A 17579-nucleotide genomic window follows, 5' to 3' on the forward strand; every position below is an offset into this window, starting at 1 on the left:
GGAAGGCAAAACGGTTTAAGACAGCAGGAGAGTATTCTATGATATTTACAGTAGCAGCCATTAGATAAGAGATAGGAGATCCTTTGTCTATGTATAGTGTTTACCGTGATGTTCTACCCAACTAGCCGATTGTTAGAGATGAAAAGAAGATAAGACTCTTGTTCGGGAAGAGAAGATTGTGATCTGGATCTAGAAAGCAATGAGGTTGTGGGAGGTCATATTCTGAGGTAAAGTGAGAGTAAAGGATAGTAAATAGGTGTAGTGTGTGAGGGAATGGAGTTAACCACTACAGTAGTAGAGTTCAGGAAACTGTGAAGTGGGCTAATATCTGGGAAGGGTGTTGTGAAGTATTTACAATTGCATGAAACAGCAATTATTTACAATAATATTAGAGCAACAATCATATGACAGAATCTATGAGATCTAGATAACAAGAATAGGGAGTTTGGGACCTTGAGTGGTGTGATAATGGGCCACAAGTGAATTGAAAGACAGTAAATTAGCAATACACTATGAAAGAGATATCAGGGGAAACCTGTCATGTGGTACAATATAGCCAGCCTAGCAAAGCAGACTGGAAAGAAGAGTAATACAAAAATACTACTAAAATAAAAGATGTAAGAATAATGGAAAAATAAAAATACAAATATGCAATAACTTGCAGGTTTTATGTAATAGAGTGAAATTGGTCTCACTGCCACAGCTGTTATGATGTCCCTTCTTTGGCTTCAACTCTGGTCTTTTCACAGTTCCAGGTTTTTTTTGTTGTTGTTGTTGTTATTGTTGTTTTCTTTTGTCTCACTTGTAGGTGTTTTAAAAAAAAGGAGATGAAGGAAGGAAGAAGAGATAAAATTGGAGGAAAGAATGGAAAAAGTAATAAAACAAGAAAAAAGGAAAGAGAGGAAAAAGAAATGGAAAAAGAAGAAAAATAATAAAAATTAAAAATTTAAGAATTGTTAAAAAATATAATAAAATTAAAAAGCCTCTTGGTTTCATAGTAGCCAAACCATTTTTTTCTGGTCTTGCTGGCTGCAGCAGGCTGAGGGGGGATTGGTATGGCATTTATTCCTTCCAGATCTGCACTTAGTCAGAGGTGCCCACTGTCTGGGGAGCTATCATGGCACCTCTCCCCTGGTCTTGGGTGTGGGAACCAGACCTTTCCCCAGGGTTACAGCTGTGCGCTGGGGTGGGAGAGTTTGCACCCATGCACTCGAGCCCTTGGGCAGGCTGCCTCACACTTCCCAGCACTATGGGGGTGCACAGGCCCTCCACACAAACACAACCTTCTGTGCAGCCTCGAGATTGCTGTCTGGCTGGGTGGCAGGGAGGCCAGAGCAATTGCTGTAGAAGAATTCCCCAAACAGTGTCTGTCTTTTCACTCCTCCCTCTTAAAAACTTCCTCCTACTCAAGCCTGCTGCTCCATACAGTAGCCTGACCTCTCCTGCAGCCTAACTTTCCAGCCAGACTGGTGACCATGGGGGTCAGGGTCCCTTGTGCAACCCAACCCTTGCTGGTATCCACATACTCCAAGGGTGCTCACATCCCCTCTGTGTTTGTTAGCAACCAGGTTTCTCCCAGTTGTGCTCTGACCTTGTTTCGCCGGGGAGGGAGCAGTTGCCCTGGCTCTCTCCCAAGGACTCTGGGGCAAACCTGACAGTGGGCACTGGGCCTGGAGGTGCAGCCCTCCCCCAGACCCTGTGCTGGTTCCTGGGACCCTACTGTCCTACAGCACTCTTCTCACCATCTGGTTTTTTGGTTCCACCACAATTCTTGGTCCTTTATTTTCATATATGTTGAGGTATGTTTGTTGCTGGCTCTTTTACTCCATAGATCGGCCAGGATTTTCTCCTGTGTGTAGGGGGAAATGGAATCTGCTTCCTCCTACCCTGACACCATCTTCTTTCTCCCCACAAAGCAATTTTTATATTCAGTGCAATCCCTATTGAAAAACCAATGACATATTTCACAGGTATAAAACAAACATTTCAAAAATTTATATGAAACTATAAATGTCTGTGAATAGTCTCAGCAATTTTGAGAGAGAAGAAAGTAGGAGGGATCACAATAACTGATATCAAACTATATTACAAGGCCACTGTAATCAAAGCAGTCTGGTACTGGCATAAGAACAGACACATAGATTAATGGAATGGAACAGACATCCCATAAATAAACCCAAGTCTATGTGGTCAATTAATATTCAGAAAAGTTGGCAGAAGCAAAAAAAAATGAAGTGAAAATAGACTCTTCAACAAATAGTGTTGGGAGATCTAGACAGGTACATGCAGAAAAATGAGACTCGACCACCAGCTTACACAATACACCAAAATAAACTGAAGATGGTTGAAAGACTTAAATATTAGTCACAACACCATAAAAGTCCTAGAGGAAAACATTGGCAGGAAAATTTCAGATACTCCATGCAGCATTATTTCACTGATATGTCCACTAGAACAAGAAATATAAAGGAATGATTAAACAAATGGGACTACACAAATTGAGAAGTTTCTGCATGGATAAAGATAACATCAGCAAAATGAAAAGGAAGTCAATCATATGGGAAAATATACTTGCTTGATACCTCAGACAATGATTTGATATTCAAAATATATAGAGAATTCGCAGGACTCCACTCCAGGAAGACAAATAATCTGGTTAAAAAATGGGCAATGTACCTGAACAGACACTTCTCCAAGGAAGACATTCAGAAGGCCCAGAGACATATGAAAAGATGCTCAGCATCACTAGCCATCAGAGAGATGCAAATTAAAACCACAATGAGATACTACTTCACACTGGTCAGAATAGTCATCATAACCAAATCCACAAACAAGTGCTGGTGAGTTGTGGAGAAAAGGGAACCCTAGTATGCTGTTTGTGGGAATGCAACTGGTACAGCCACTATAGAAAACAGTATGGAATTTCCTCAAAAAACTAAAAATGGAACTATCTTTTGACCTGGCAATTCCAATGCTGGGATTATACCCTCAGAATCCTGAAATACTGATTCACAAGCACCTGTGCACCCTACTGTTCATAGCAGCACAATTTACAATAGCCAAGTGTTGGAAGCAACCTAAGTGCCCATCAGCAAATGGGCGCATCAAAATTTTTTGGTACATTTACACAATGGAATACTACACAGCCCAGAAAGAAAGAAGGAACTCTTATCCTATGTGACAGCATGAATGGATTTGGAGGGCATTATTCTAAGTGAAATAAGCTAGGCAGTGACACATAAATACCATATGATCTCACTTATAAGTGGAACCTAATTAGCAAAACAAATAAGCAAGCAAAATGGAACGAGAAATGTGGAAATAAAGAACAAACTGACAGTAATCAGAGGAAAAGTGAGAGGAGGATAACAGAGGGAAAAGGCATAGGATCATCAAGGAACATGAATAAAGGATCCATGGACAAAGACAATGGGTAAGGGAAGATTGAATGTGAGAGATGAGGGTCAGGAGGAGGTTAATGGGAGAAATGGGACAACTGTAGCTGAACAACAATAAACAATAAAAAGAAATAAAATATTTTTTTCACAGCAAAGGTAACCACTAATAAAAGGAAAATACACTGAATCAGAGAATACATTCATAAATGATATGTCTGATAAGGGTTAACATCCAAAATTTATTTTAAAATCTCTTAAAATTTATAAATAATTCATACAACTAAAAACAAAATATATATATATATATATAATTGAATTTATAAATATGTCAAGGATCTAAATAGATACTTGTCTAAAGAGGACATACAGGTGGCTAATAGAGATATGAAAAGATGTTCAAGGTCACTAATAATTTGAGAAATGTAAATTAAAATCACAATAAGATATGACCTTACGCTTCTTGGAATGGCTATCACCAATAAATCAACTTATAAGTAGTATTGGTGAGGATTTGGAGAAAAGGCTATCCTTGTGCATTTTGGTGGGAGTCAAGACTGGAGCAGATACTGTGAAAAACAGTATGGCAGTTACCTAAAAATTAAAAACAAAACTGCCTGTGACCCAGTGATTCCACTTTTGGGTATATATACTCCACTTTTGGGTATATATACTCCACTTTTGAGTATATATACTTGAATAAACCCAAGACACTAATTCAAAGAATGCATGCACCCATATGTTTGTTGCAGCATTATGTACAATATGCAAGCTATGGAAGTAACAACCCAATTGTCCAACAATCAATGAGTGTATAAAAAACCTGGATTATATAAACAATGGACTATTACTTGGCATTATAAGGAATAAAATATTACCATTTGTGACAGCAAAGATACACTTAGAGCAAGGGTGTCAAACTCATTTTCACCAGGGACCACATCAGCCTCGCAGTTGTCTTTGAAGAGCCAAAATAGTTTTAGGACTGTATAAATGTAACTACTCCTTAACTGCTAAGGAGTTGAAATTACATTTGGCCCTTTGAAGGTAACCACAAGGCTAATGTGGCTCCTGGTGAAAATAAGTTTGACACCCCTGACCTAGAGTGTACTATCCTAAGTAAAATATGTCACTTAGAGAAAGACAAATATCATATTATTTCACTTATGTGTGAAATCTACAGAACAATATAAGTGAACAAACAATGCAAACACAGACACAGATACAGAGGACAGATTGAGTATTAACAGAGTGAAGGGGGCTAGGTGGGCTGAGTAAAAAAGGTGAAGAGATTGAGAAGTACAGATTGGTATTATAAAATAGGCATGGGAATATAAAGTACACTATAGGAAATATAATCAATTATATTGTAATAACTATGTATGGTGTCAGTTGGGTCTTGGAAATATCAGGGAGAACACTTTGTAAAGTACATGACTGTTTAACCACTATGCTGTACATCTGAAATTAATACCAAATAATATTTAATGTAAACTATAATTAAAAATTAAAAATAAGTATAAAAAGATCGCAGAAATAAAGAATGCCAAAACTCCATATCATATATCTGTTAAAAATAATTATATATAAAGATATAGTTTTGTTCATCTAATTTTAACTTTTTGTCTCTCATAGGTAACCACCATAAAAAAATTTGGGTCATATTTTTCCCTTCTTAAATTTAAAGTGCTGGTGGTTGCTTATATATCCCTGCAATATATATTACAAGAACACACATATACACACATACAAGATTTTGTTTTCTAAAATATAATCTTGCTTGTTTTTTATTAAACAATATCATGTGTTTCTGTTGCAGAAGCTTCCACTGTATTTCAGACTTTCAAAGTTAGCCATATGTTGGTCTATTGATGTAGTTGTAAAGAAACTATATTTTATATATTTTTGTCAATAACTGTGAAGGATCTAATGTGAAAACTAACAAGTTAGGTAATGTTCTGAACTCTAATTTCCACAGAGTGATGAAAGAGGGCAAGTGACAACTGTGGTTATATTATAGGAAAACATCAGTAAGCTTAGGGGACATGGATATTTTATAATGGGAAATAAACTTGTCCCATCTCTGTCACACAGAGATACATTATCTTTATTATAATGGACAGTGAACAAACCTGTTCCTTGCACCAGAAAAAGGCTATGTCTCTATCTTTCAAGACTATTCACTATACAAGCACTCTTGAAGAAATATTTTGAAACAAAAGAGCAAATAGTTCCTCTGCTCACAAAGTGTATAAAAAGCATGAGAGAGCCTTAGAAAATTGTCTCATATTGGCTTGACTTGCTCTTGAAAAATTATGTTGGACCTTTTACTCCTTCACAGAGCTACTGTTGGTACTTCACTGCTGTTAACACTTTCAGATTACAGTGGCATTGTTAATAGTTTAATCAGCCAACTCTGGTCAAATTATTGTGGCCCTTAAAATATAAATGTCATATTTCAGTTCCTCAACTATCTACAACCAGACAATATTCCACCTTTTATCACAAAGGTCATGCACAATAGACCAAAAACCAATTTATTTGACATACAGTCCATGGTCTTCTATGAGTATTTGAATTTTCAGGGATTGGAAGAGCCTCCTCAAAAAGCAATTCAGAAAGTTTTTTTTTAATTGTTGTTCAAATACAGTTGTCTCCATTTTCATGCCACCACACCCCCCTGCCCCACCTATCCCTGCCTCCCACCCGTGAAACTACCCCCTTTGGCTTTGTCCATGTGTCCTTTATACATGTTCCATGATGAAACTTCCCCTATTATCCACTATTATCTCCCTCCCCCATCCTCTCTGGTTACTTTCAGTTTGTTGGACAAGGGTTTGATGTCAAAAATATATAAAGAACTCACACTACTCCATTGCAGGGACACAGACAACCCAATTAAAAAATGAGCAAAGGACAGGGTCACATGTCCAAGGAGAACATATAGAGGGCCAAGAGACATATGAAAAGATTTCTGAAGAGAAGCTTAAGAACCACTGGGACAACCTTAAACATACCAATACCTGAATCATACAAGTGCCAGAAGGAGAAGAGTAAGAGTAAGAAATTGAAAACTTATTTGAAAAAATAATGAAAACAAACTTGCCCAGTCTAGTAAAAGAAATAGACATACAAGTCTAGGAAGCTCAGAGAATCCCAAACAAGTTAGACTCAAAGAGGGTCACACCAAGGCACATCAGATTTAAAATACCCAAAATTAAAGATAAGGAGAGAACCTTAAAAACAACAAGATAAAAGAAGAAAGTTACCTACAAAGGAGTGCCCATAAGACTATCAGCTGATTTCTCAAAAGAAATTTCACAGACAAGAAAGGGCTGGCAGGACATATTCAAAGTCATGAAAATCAAGAATCTGCATCCAAGATTAGTCTATCTAGTAAAGCTATCATTTAGAATGGAAGAGCAGATAAAGTGCTTACCAGACAAGGCTGATTTAAAGGAGTTCATCATCATGAAGCCCTTATTGTATGAAATGTTAAAGGGATTTATTTAAGGAAAAGAAGATCAAAACTATGAACAGTAAAATGACAACAAACTCACAACTATCAACAACTTAAAACAAACTAAGCAAATGAATAGAACAGGAACAGAGTAATAGAAATTGAGATTACATGGAGGGTAATCAGTGGGGAGGGGCAAAGTGGAGAATGGTGAAAAAGGTACAGGGAATAAGAAGCGTAATTGGTATGTACAAAATAGGGGGGAGTTAAGAATAGTGTAGGAAATGGTGAAACCAAATAATTTATATGTACGGTCTATGGACATGAACTAAGTGGGGAATGGTTTAGGGAATGGGGGTAACGGGGTGAGGGGGATAAAGGGGAGAAAAAATGAGACAACTGTAATAGCATAATCAAACTCTATTCTGTCTTTACATGGTCCACTGCTCAGGGTTGTATTTGAAGCAAGAAACCTTGAGGACTGAGATATCACATCTTTCTGGAACAATAAACAGACTTGCACATTGCTTTCTATATATAAAAGTGGCATATTTTCATAGGTAAGTGTTGTTTTGAATGTTTAGCATCTCTCTGGGCCATAGTGGCCCATTGCACTTGGGAGCAAGGAACCTGATGCAAACATGCTTATTGATGCTCATTCTGCTTGCTGTGCTGTAACTAAAACTTTCTTTTGCCTTTGACCTAAGGTTTTAAAGTCTTTTGCCAGCATCTCTGAAACAACAATAGGCTGATGTATTAGATTAGTAGAGTAAAATCAAATAGAACATTGAGCATCCAGAAGTACAATATGTAAACTTCACTCTTCAAACCACCACAGATTAGGGGTATAGCAAAAAGTACTATAGCATTTTATTTATTGTTGTTGAGTTACAATTGTCCCGCCTCCTCTTGCATGGCTCATCCCCACCCCACCCCCTACCACTCCCAAGGTCAGTCCCTCCGCACATTATCCATGCCCATGAATCCTCTATTTGTGTTCCTTTGCCTGCCCCTTCCCCTTCTTTCCCCCATTATCTCTCTCTCCCTTCCCCTCTGGTTGTTGTCCATCTGTACTTTATTTCCAAGTCTCTGGTTCTATTTTGCTCATTTGTTTGCTTTGTTGATTAGTTTCCACTTATAGGTGAGATCACATGGTATTTGTCTTGCACCACCTGGCTTATTTCACTTAGCATATTGCACTCCAGTTCCATCCATGTTGTCACAAAGGGTAGGAATTCCTTTTTTTCTGTCTGGTGCATAGAATTCTATTATGTAAATGTACCACAGTTTTAAATTCCAATAGTTTTCTTTCTACCCTCCTGTTACCCCCATGAGATAGTATGCATAAGTAGTACAAGTTCCTGAATCTGGTTCTTCTATTTCTTAGCTGTATGCCCTTGAGCAAGCTATATAACTCATCTGTCAAATGGAAATGGAAACAGTTACCTCACAAGGTTGTTGAGATATTAAATGAATTAATACATGTAAAGGGATTAGAAGAGCTGACACACAGTAGCACCCAATGAATTTTAAATATTTTTATTACTGACTGCACTTCAATGTCATTTGGTCAGGAGTGATCAAAATGAGTGGGAAGTAAGGAACAATTGGTCATCTAATTCCAAGCCTCTCACTGTAATAATTTATAATAAATAAGAGCTGGATATAATATAAAGTGTTTTATAATATTTAAGGAGTTATAGATTATTGAAAGTTATACTTTACATAGAAGTCACTCAAGACAGGTCTCAAAAGCACAATTTATTCAATAAATCTGTCTCTGTAGTTGTGTTATATAGATTTCAATGCATTTGAGTAAAAGGAATCTGATTAACCTTATAATTTAATTTACCTAAAGGTGCTATGATACTCAAAATAATTATGAAGATGATAAAATGATTACATAAACCATTTTAAAAGAAAGAAATATTTTTTTCTTTTCAATGAATGTTGGAAGCTCTCAAGCTCTTGATAAATCCATTGATCTGTGAAACACAGTATACTCCAAGGAGGCCTGTGATATTATACATCAAATGATGAGATGAATTATGATTATACCATTTGGTAATTAAACATTTTACAGACCTTTTGAATGTCAAAAAAGTCGAATGAGGTCAATCGTATTGCCTTTTCATTCTCATATTAATTATATAAACAATAATGTTAAAAGATGTAGAAAATAATAAAAGACATATAAAATATTTAAAGATAAAATATATGAGATATCTAGCTCACTATTCACTGTATATGTAATGTGTCTTCTTTGAGGCATGCAGAATTATTTTCTATTCTTATATGTTTTTCCTTGTAAAGTCATTTCAGAAACATTTCAGAACACTTCTTTGGATATGCAAAGGAGAAAATCTGTAAATACTAACTATAATCTGTAAAGATTAAGTAAAATTAAGAGAGCATGGATTATAGAAAGAGAACAGAAATCACCAAAATCTCAATTAACAGTATTTCCACACATTCTATTTTAATAATATAACAATGATCCCAAGCAGAAATATAAGCAAGGGTATATTAAATCTTTATTACTAAAAATCTTGATCAAGAGCATACCAGGTTAATTGTGTATTGCAGTAAATTACACACTAATTAGAGAATTTCATCGGGTTGAAAATTTACTATTTTTCCATTTTCTTTATTTTTTTTTTCTTATTTCAGAAAAGATACATGTTCAATGAGTAAAGTTAAAATCATACAGAAAAGTTTGTATAAGAAAAATGAAAATCTTAGAACTATGTCCTAGAAAGAACCACTGATAATAATTTGGTATGTATGCACATGTGTCTATAATATTTTTCTAGTAATTTTCTTATGAATAATTAAACAGTTTAAGAAAATATATGTTATTGAAGTAGTGTTTTGTAACATGCATTATTGACTTAACTAAATATTCTTCTTTTGATTTCATTTCCTAGATACACTGTAATTTATTTAACCAGTTTCTTTCCCATGGTTGTTTAAGTTGATTACTCATCTGCAATATGACGAAGCAAGATGTATAGTAGGATTATAAGAAGTTGAAGCAGAGAAACAGCTATTCTCAGATGAGGAAAAAAAATGACTGTTTTTTTTCCATTCTCTTCAAAATCCCACCAAAAGTGTTTTTTTCTCTGGGTGTGCATATTGTGTGTGTGTGTGCATATTTGTAGGTATAGGGACTGAAAAAAATTGGAGTTATCCTTTCTATAAGAAAACTCAGAAACTTCTAGGAATATTTCTGTCTCAATTTAAACATGTAAATGGCTACTATGTAATTCTCTGAGTTTTGTAAATTATTTTCAGAAGACAAAGGACACAGAAACAATTTTTCTATTCTTTTAATAACCTTTCTGAACATTTGTATGATAAACTCCTATCCCTGACTTCCTCCTGAAGCTCTTTAGTCTTCCCTAAGCGGATCCTGCATTATGCTAATAGAGATCACTGTAAAGTGAAAGTCTGGTTAGGGTCCAAATACTCAAATAATGATTAAAATTAGTATATTAGCATATTTATCGCTCCAAGAAACAACAATTTAAATAAAAAAGGATTAAGTAGAAAAGAAAGTTACTATGTTGCTTACTCAAGTAGTAGGAAGGGCTCTGGGTATTATAAATAATTAATCAAATACAAAATTTATTTATTTATATGTTTAATGAATTTATTTAACATTATTTAATATTTCTTAATTTAATAGAACACAAACAATTTCTGGAAAGAGGATGGAATTATCATAATTGGTCTAAACTAGTCAGTATCCACAGGTGGGAGCCATAGGGTAAGTTTCTCATGATGTGTGTTACGTGGAATAATAAAAAAGTTATCTCTCAACAACATCAGTGTTCTGTTAGCAACTACTGGAGCAACAACCAGTAGTGTCTGCTTTAAGTATAGTGATTATATGTCCTTACCCAAGACTGGCCCAATGTATATCTGCTATCTACGGTAAATAATAATGTAATCTTTTTAATATGAAGTGTCCTGGATGTATATAATATGGTGGTCTAGCCATAAGGTGTATATTTTTAAGGTTTCAGAATTAATTTCTAACATATCTTTGTTATAGTTACTATATAAGAAAATTGTTAAACCTGAAATGGAAATAAAAATAAAGTTTTGGAGTGCTTGCTCAACTTAATAAAATTTTAAAGTAATTATGAAGCAATCCCTTTCAATTGACTGAAATGGATTACAAATTATTCTCATCAATTTGTTTTTCACCACAGCCAAAAAGAAGTTTTATATGAGGCTGGAGTCTTTATATGTCTTCCAGTGTATGTGTAATATTCCCCAGGGTTCCAGAAAATATCTCCAAGGACTGGGGACAATACTGTGTAGTACTTATACTGGAATGATATAAATAAAGCTTTTGTGTACAGGTTTTGAGGAGAGTACAGGTTCACTCTGAGAGATCATTAATGCACACACCACCAGCTGTCAGCATGAATTGGGTTTTTGTTCAAGATGGTAACTTTAAGTGATTAGACACTGGGGATGTTTCAGGACCAGTAGCAGAAGGAGGGCACTTATAAGGCTCAGGTTGACACTGTAAGTTTGGTTGATATTCATCTGCAGGCTCTGCCCTTTGTCTTCCCCAAAGTGCTTCTTCTAGCCCTCGGTCCCAGGCACAAGCTGGGGCAGCAACTTGCTCTCCTAGCTCAGGAACAGGTAGGTGAAAAAGGCACTTGCTACCCTGTAGCGCTCCTCCAAGTTGTCCACCAGGACATCAATCACCATGGATTTATTGCTTCTAAAGGTCATGAGCCCAAAAATGGTGACAATATAACCTTTTCTGATCTCATGAAAGTTAATGGCATCCACAAAAGCTGCAACAATGATGGTTTTACATTGATGTGCCACCAGGATCCCGGCTATCTCCTCCACGAGTTCCATAGTGACACCTCCATCACAAAACCATGTAGCATACAATTCAAAGGGCCCAAGTGGATCAAAGATGCACTGGGCTATAGTGGGCCGTATTTGGCCCTAGGTTCAGGACTAGCTGAACAATGTCTCTATTGTTCCACTTAGTCTCCATGTACTCTAGTTTCTGGACTTTCTACAGCTTGAGGCCCTGCTGCTCCTGTGGCTCTCAGGAGTACACAATTGGATACATATTCAGGACCTTGTCCATGCCCCTCACTGACAGGGACACATGCCACAGAGTAATCTTCTTGGTCAGCTTTTTGAAAACTGTGAGGATGTTTTCAGATATCACATTGATCTGTACTTACAATGCATGCTTGGAAATGTAGGTGATTTCTGAGCTGACATGTGCCACCTCACCAAAACAAAAGAGTGACAGAAAGTTGGTAGGTGGGACCTGGAACAGGGTCTCCATGCAACACTCTGGATTTTGGCTGTTATAGTGCCAGGTGCTAATGACCACCCCCTCACCCCGCCTTGCTGCTTCCTTAACCATCTTTGGGATGGTTCTTCTGTGGATATTGCCAGCCATGTTGGCGTTGTCTGGCCACATGATTCAGCAGGTTTAGATGGTGGGGTGTCTCTGTTGCCATGCCAAACATGGGTGGAGGGGGTGGGCTCCTGACACAGGTGTCTGGCAGGCCAGGGACCTCTTCCAATTTCTTAAACAGATTGAATGTATTTGTATTTAACTAACATTTTCATACCTTGGTCCATGTTTTTCCACTTGAAAAAATATTTATTTTTAAATATATTTTATAATTTAGAAGTTAACTCATTTAGACTACCTAGTTTGTAAACATTTAGTGCACAGAGTGATAAACTACACAATTAAACTCTTTAAACTCCTTATGCTTAAACACATAATATGGTTTGGATCACAAATAGAACCATGAGAGAAGAGTGTCTATTTAACAGTCCTGAGCAATTCATCAGTGGAGGGCTTTGGACCTAGCCTGCCTAAGTTCAAATCTGAGCTCTACCACATACGAGCTTTAGAGCAAACATTGAACCATTCTGGACCCCACTCAATCTAGAAAGTGAGGACAATAATGGTCTCTACCTCACAAGTATCAAACTAATCGATTGTGAGTATTAAATTAGTTAATGTTAGTCAATCACTTAGAAGGGTACCCGGTAATAAATAAATGTCAGATATTATCATCATCCTCACCACCACCACCACCATGTGAAACTCAGGGTACAGTGCTATCTGAGAGACCAGACACTAAGGCCAAAAGAACACACACTATACCCAAACTTGTAATATAAATAGACAATAGAATATTTTTTAAAGTAGAATGAAATGTCAAGGAAAAGCAGGAGCAAGGGATGACCAGAAAAAAGGGTAGAATATAAAGAAATCATGGGTGAGTTCAGAAACTGACTCACTAAATGCACCTCTTCTAACAAGTTTCTCTTATTTGTGGTTTGTCATGTTGCCAAATATCTAGAATATACTGTTGTAAAGTATAACAGTATACTCTATAATAGGCACTCGGGCTTTTCAGAACCTCAGTGTAATGATCTCATTTCAAGAAAACACTTCTTAACACAATTTCCTGAAGGCAAATTTAAAACCAAAACCAAAATCTCAAAGGAAATAATAAATGGTTAGAGTCCAGAGTAGTTCTGGATAGAGGAACAGACTTTAACATATTTGAGAGATATATGTAGATTATAACAATGAAGAAAAACAAATATAAAATATAAGAGCACTAGAACACTAAGAATACAAAATTACAATCTTGTGTCACTTAATGACAATGATATGTTATGAGAAATGCATCATTAAGTGATTTTGTTCTTGTGCAAACATAATAGACTGTACTTACACAAACCTAGATATAGTACACACCTGAGCTATATTGTATAGTCTATTGCTCAGAGGCTACATTCCTGTACAGCAGGTTACTGTACTGAATACTGTAAGCAACTGTAACAGAGTGCAAGTATCTATGCACTTAAACATATTTTTTTTTAAATGGCACACTTATATTGAGTACTTGCCACGAATGGAGCCTGCAGGACTGGGAGTTGCTCTAGGTGAGTCACTTGAGTGAGTGATGAGTGAATGTGAAGACCTAGGACATTAATGTACACTACTGCAGACTTTATAAACACTGTACACTTACGCTACACTAAATTCTTAAAAATATTTTCCTTTTTCAATAATAAATTAACTTGAGCTTACTGATTTTTATTATAAACTTTGTATTTTTAACTGAAACACTTTTTAAATAATAGCTTAAAACACAAACACAACTGTACAAAACTATTGTCTTTTTTATATCCTTGTTCTATAAGCTTTTTTATTTTTAGTTTTTAATTATTTAAACATTTTTTTTTAAAAACTAAGACACAAACACACACATTTGACTAGTCTTACACAAAGTCAGGATCACCAATATCACTGTCCTCTATATACACATTTTGTCCCACTGGAAGGTCTTCAGAGGCAATACCACACATGAAGCCATCTCCTATACTAACAATGTCTTCTCCTGGAAAACATCCTGAAGGATTTGATTGAGGCAGTGTCACTCTTTTCAGAAATATGTCCATGATGGTTTGGTTGGTTTGTTTCATTTTTCCACCATATATTTGCTTGTAATTACATAGTGTACTGAGAACATTCCTCTCTATTAATGAAATCCGTTTAATATCAGAGTCCATTTTTTCAGACTTTTAAGGACCTTGTTGAGGTCTGTGAAAGCATCAGTTACAACTTTTACTGTGAAATTTCTTGGAGATTCTTCTTTTTCTTTCCAAGGAATTTGCCTTTTGTCTTGCCTCTTATTCAGCTATGCTTTCATGTTCCAGTTGTGACTGCTCCTCATTACTCAGTTCCTCAGGAACCAACTCCAGAAGTTCTTCAATGTCATCCTAATCAACACCCAGATTAAAGTTTGTGGTCTCAACCACAGTCTTGTTGATTATTTTAATGTCTTCACACTTGGCAAATCTTTTGAAGACATAAAGGAACCCACTGATGTCTTCTTCAGATACTATTTATGCACTACTTGGTGACATCATCCCAAGCCCAAGCAGTTCTTGATGCCGTCACCTATGTAATCATCCATTCAGAATTACATTAGCATCTTCCTTGGTAGCAATAATTGTCTGGGAAAAAGTCTTCCTAAGGCAGTAAACATTAAAAGCTGCTATAAATGCTTGATCCATTGGTTTGATCAAAGAAGTGGTATTTGGAGGGAGAAATGCAAAGGAGATGTCCAGGGGCATTATCAACAATAAGCAAAATCTTAAAAAGTATGTTATTCTCCAAACAGTACTTCATTTCACTGGATTAGCAATTCAGGAGGGTATCTTGGAAGAAGAGCTCAGTCACATGAGACTTCTTATTTTTCCAGTAGTACTTTGGCAGTGTGTACTTACTAATATGCTTGAAGGTCCTGGGGTTCTCACTGTGCCAGATCACAAAGGATTTTGTTTGTAACCTGTAACATTGCCCCAAAGCAAAACTGTTATCCTGTCTTTAAAAGCCCTGAAACTTGGCATTAACTTGGCCTCCTTATTGATGAAAGTCCTTTTAGGCATCCAGTTCCAGAATAGGGGGTTTTCATCCATATTGAATATTTGATCTGCCAAACATTTTTTCTCCATAATCAGATTATCTAGAGTTTCCAAACAAATTATTCAGCTGCCTTCACATCAGCACTCAGAAATTTGCCACTCATTTTCACGTTATGTAATGCATAATGATTCTTGAATTGTTACCCCACCCCCCCAGAGCTAGTAGTAAATTCAACATTGTAGTTGGGAGTAGTCTTTTCTTTCAATGTTGCAAACAATCTCCGCTTTGTCTGTGATCATTATGGTGCTAAGATAGATATGCTTCTGAGTCCTGTCTTCAATCTAGGTCACAGAAGTTTCTCCATGTTGGATATTTTCTCAAATTTTGGTTAGTCTTGTTGCTTTCAACTAAGCAGATACTTTAACAGTTTCTGCGACTTTGTTCTTCAAGATCTTAGCTATAGTGGAGTTCAGCAATTATCATCCGTGATTTCCCACCTTTGTAATTCTTAATAACTTTTAATTATATTTCCAGATCACTTAATACAGTATCTTACTGGCAATGTTAACAGTGGCTATTGTACACTTATGAACAAAGATGAAAAAACAACATGAGATTAAATGAAGCACAAGAAAACTCAAGAGACTTTGTAAACAAGAAATCTACGAGGTTGCTGCTAGCATAAAACAACATACTATTTTACAGAAAACTTTGTTTAATAAGTAGAAAGAACACTCTAAAACAATGACAGAAGTATAATATAGTAAATACATAAAGAAGTAACATAGTTATTTACTATCATTATCAATTATTATGTATTTAACATAATTGTATGTGCTATAGTTTTATATGGCTGGCAGTGCAAATTTTTTTATACCAACATTACCAGAAACACATGAATAATAGTTGTGCTATGGCATAATTATGGCTGTGACTTTACTAGGCAATAGGAATTTTTTGGTTCCATTATAATCTTATATGACCATCATTGGATATGAGGTCAATCATTGTCCCAAACATCATTATGTGATGTATATTTATGATTTAATAAATATTGTGTAGCTAGCCTTAGTACATGAAAACACCTGAAATGTAATAACTTCTCCTTCAGTTCACTCACAAGAGAACATGAAGCATGTTTATTCTTTTTCAGCCTTGCAGGGTGTCAGAGCCACCGACTGAACCCTAAGGAAGAAAACAAGGTCAAATTTGTGGTTAATAACCTCAGCAGTTCCCTAATGATAGCATTACTTAAAAGAGCCAAAAAGTGTGTCAAAGATTTCTTTAAGGTGGTGCATTGTTCATATAAGAATGTAATAATAATGTAATGTATGATTTGCATCTAACTGATGACAAAGTTAGTTGAAATCTTGAGATAAATAGTTCATAGTTGTGAGAAATGATGGACTAATGGGTACCTAGAGATGAAAATAAATTTAATGGATTTAAATTAAAGTATATTTAAATAAGTAAAAAGTAAGCATTAATCATTACCTGAAAAACAAATGAATGAAACATAGTAGCAAATTTTAGAAACAAACTATACATTTAAGAGAGGTATAAATGAAAATTTTCTTGAATCTTCAGAAACTAAGATAAATTGCAGGAGAAAACGTTAACATGGCAGATTCTTTATAAGGTTGAAGAGAAAAACTGTCCTTAATTAGCAAGTTCAGAAACTTTTCTACCAAAACCCTGTAATTGACTTTTATTATATAATATTTATTTTTAATCTGATTTAATCTGACCTCCTTGGGCAATGAAATAAGAGACCTTCATTTCTCTGCATCAGAATTTCCACATGTCTTTATGCAAGTGCTAATATCCTTGTATTTTAAAAATTAAATATCAATATATGTTATTATTCTATCATGTGCTATTATCATAATTTCATAGATTTCAATAGGATAAGGTCACTTGAACTTATTTTTTCCTCCCACAAAGTATTTCAGGTGACGATATCTACAAAATACATATTTTATAATTCTTTATATAAACAACAATATTTTATTCAAAAAAGAAAAATGTCACAGGACAGTTTGTAAAAAAAAGCTTATTTTCATGTGAACACATCCTCTTTTTTATTTATGTAATTTTATTTTTAAGTATATTTTATTGATTATGCTATTACAGTTGTCCCAATTTTTTCCTCCCGTTTATCCCTGGCTCTGCCTAGCACCCCCACCTCCAGCATTCCCCACCCCCTTAGTTCATGTCGGTGGATTGTACATATAAGTTCTTTGACTTCTCTACTTCCTCTACCATTCTTAAC

At 35.6% G+C, this 17579-nt stretch overlaps 1 pseudogene; it reads right to left on the reverse strand.

The window, feature by feature from the left end:
* Nucleotides 1–11319: 11319 nt before the first annotated feature.
* Nucleotides 11320–12374, reverse strand: LOC123824328 (annotated as a pseudogene).
* Nucleotides 12375–17579: the final 5205 nt, after the last annotated feature.

The sequence above is a fragment of the Phyllostomus hastatus genome, unplaced genomic scaffold (assembly GCF_019186645.2).
Source record: "Phyllostomus hastatus isolate PE091 unplaced genomic scaffold, TTU_PhHast_1.1 phas_contig_118, whole genome shotgun sequence".
In the NCBI taxonomy this organism is placed as follows: Eukaryota; Metazoa; Chordata; class Mammalia; order Chiroptera; family Phyllostomidae; genus Phyllostomus; species Phyllostomus hastatus.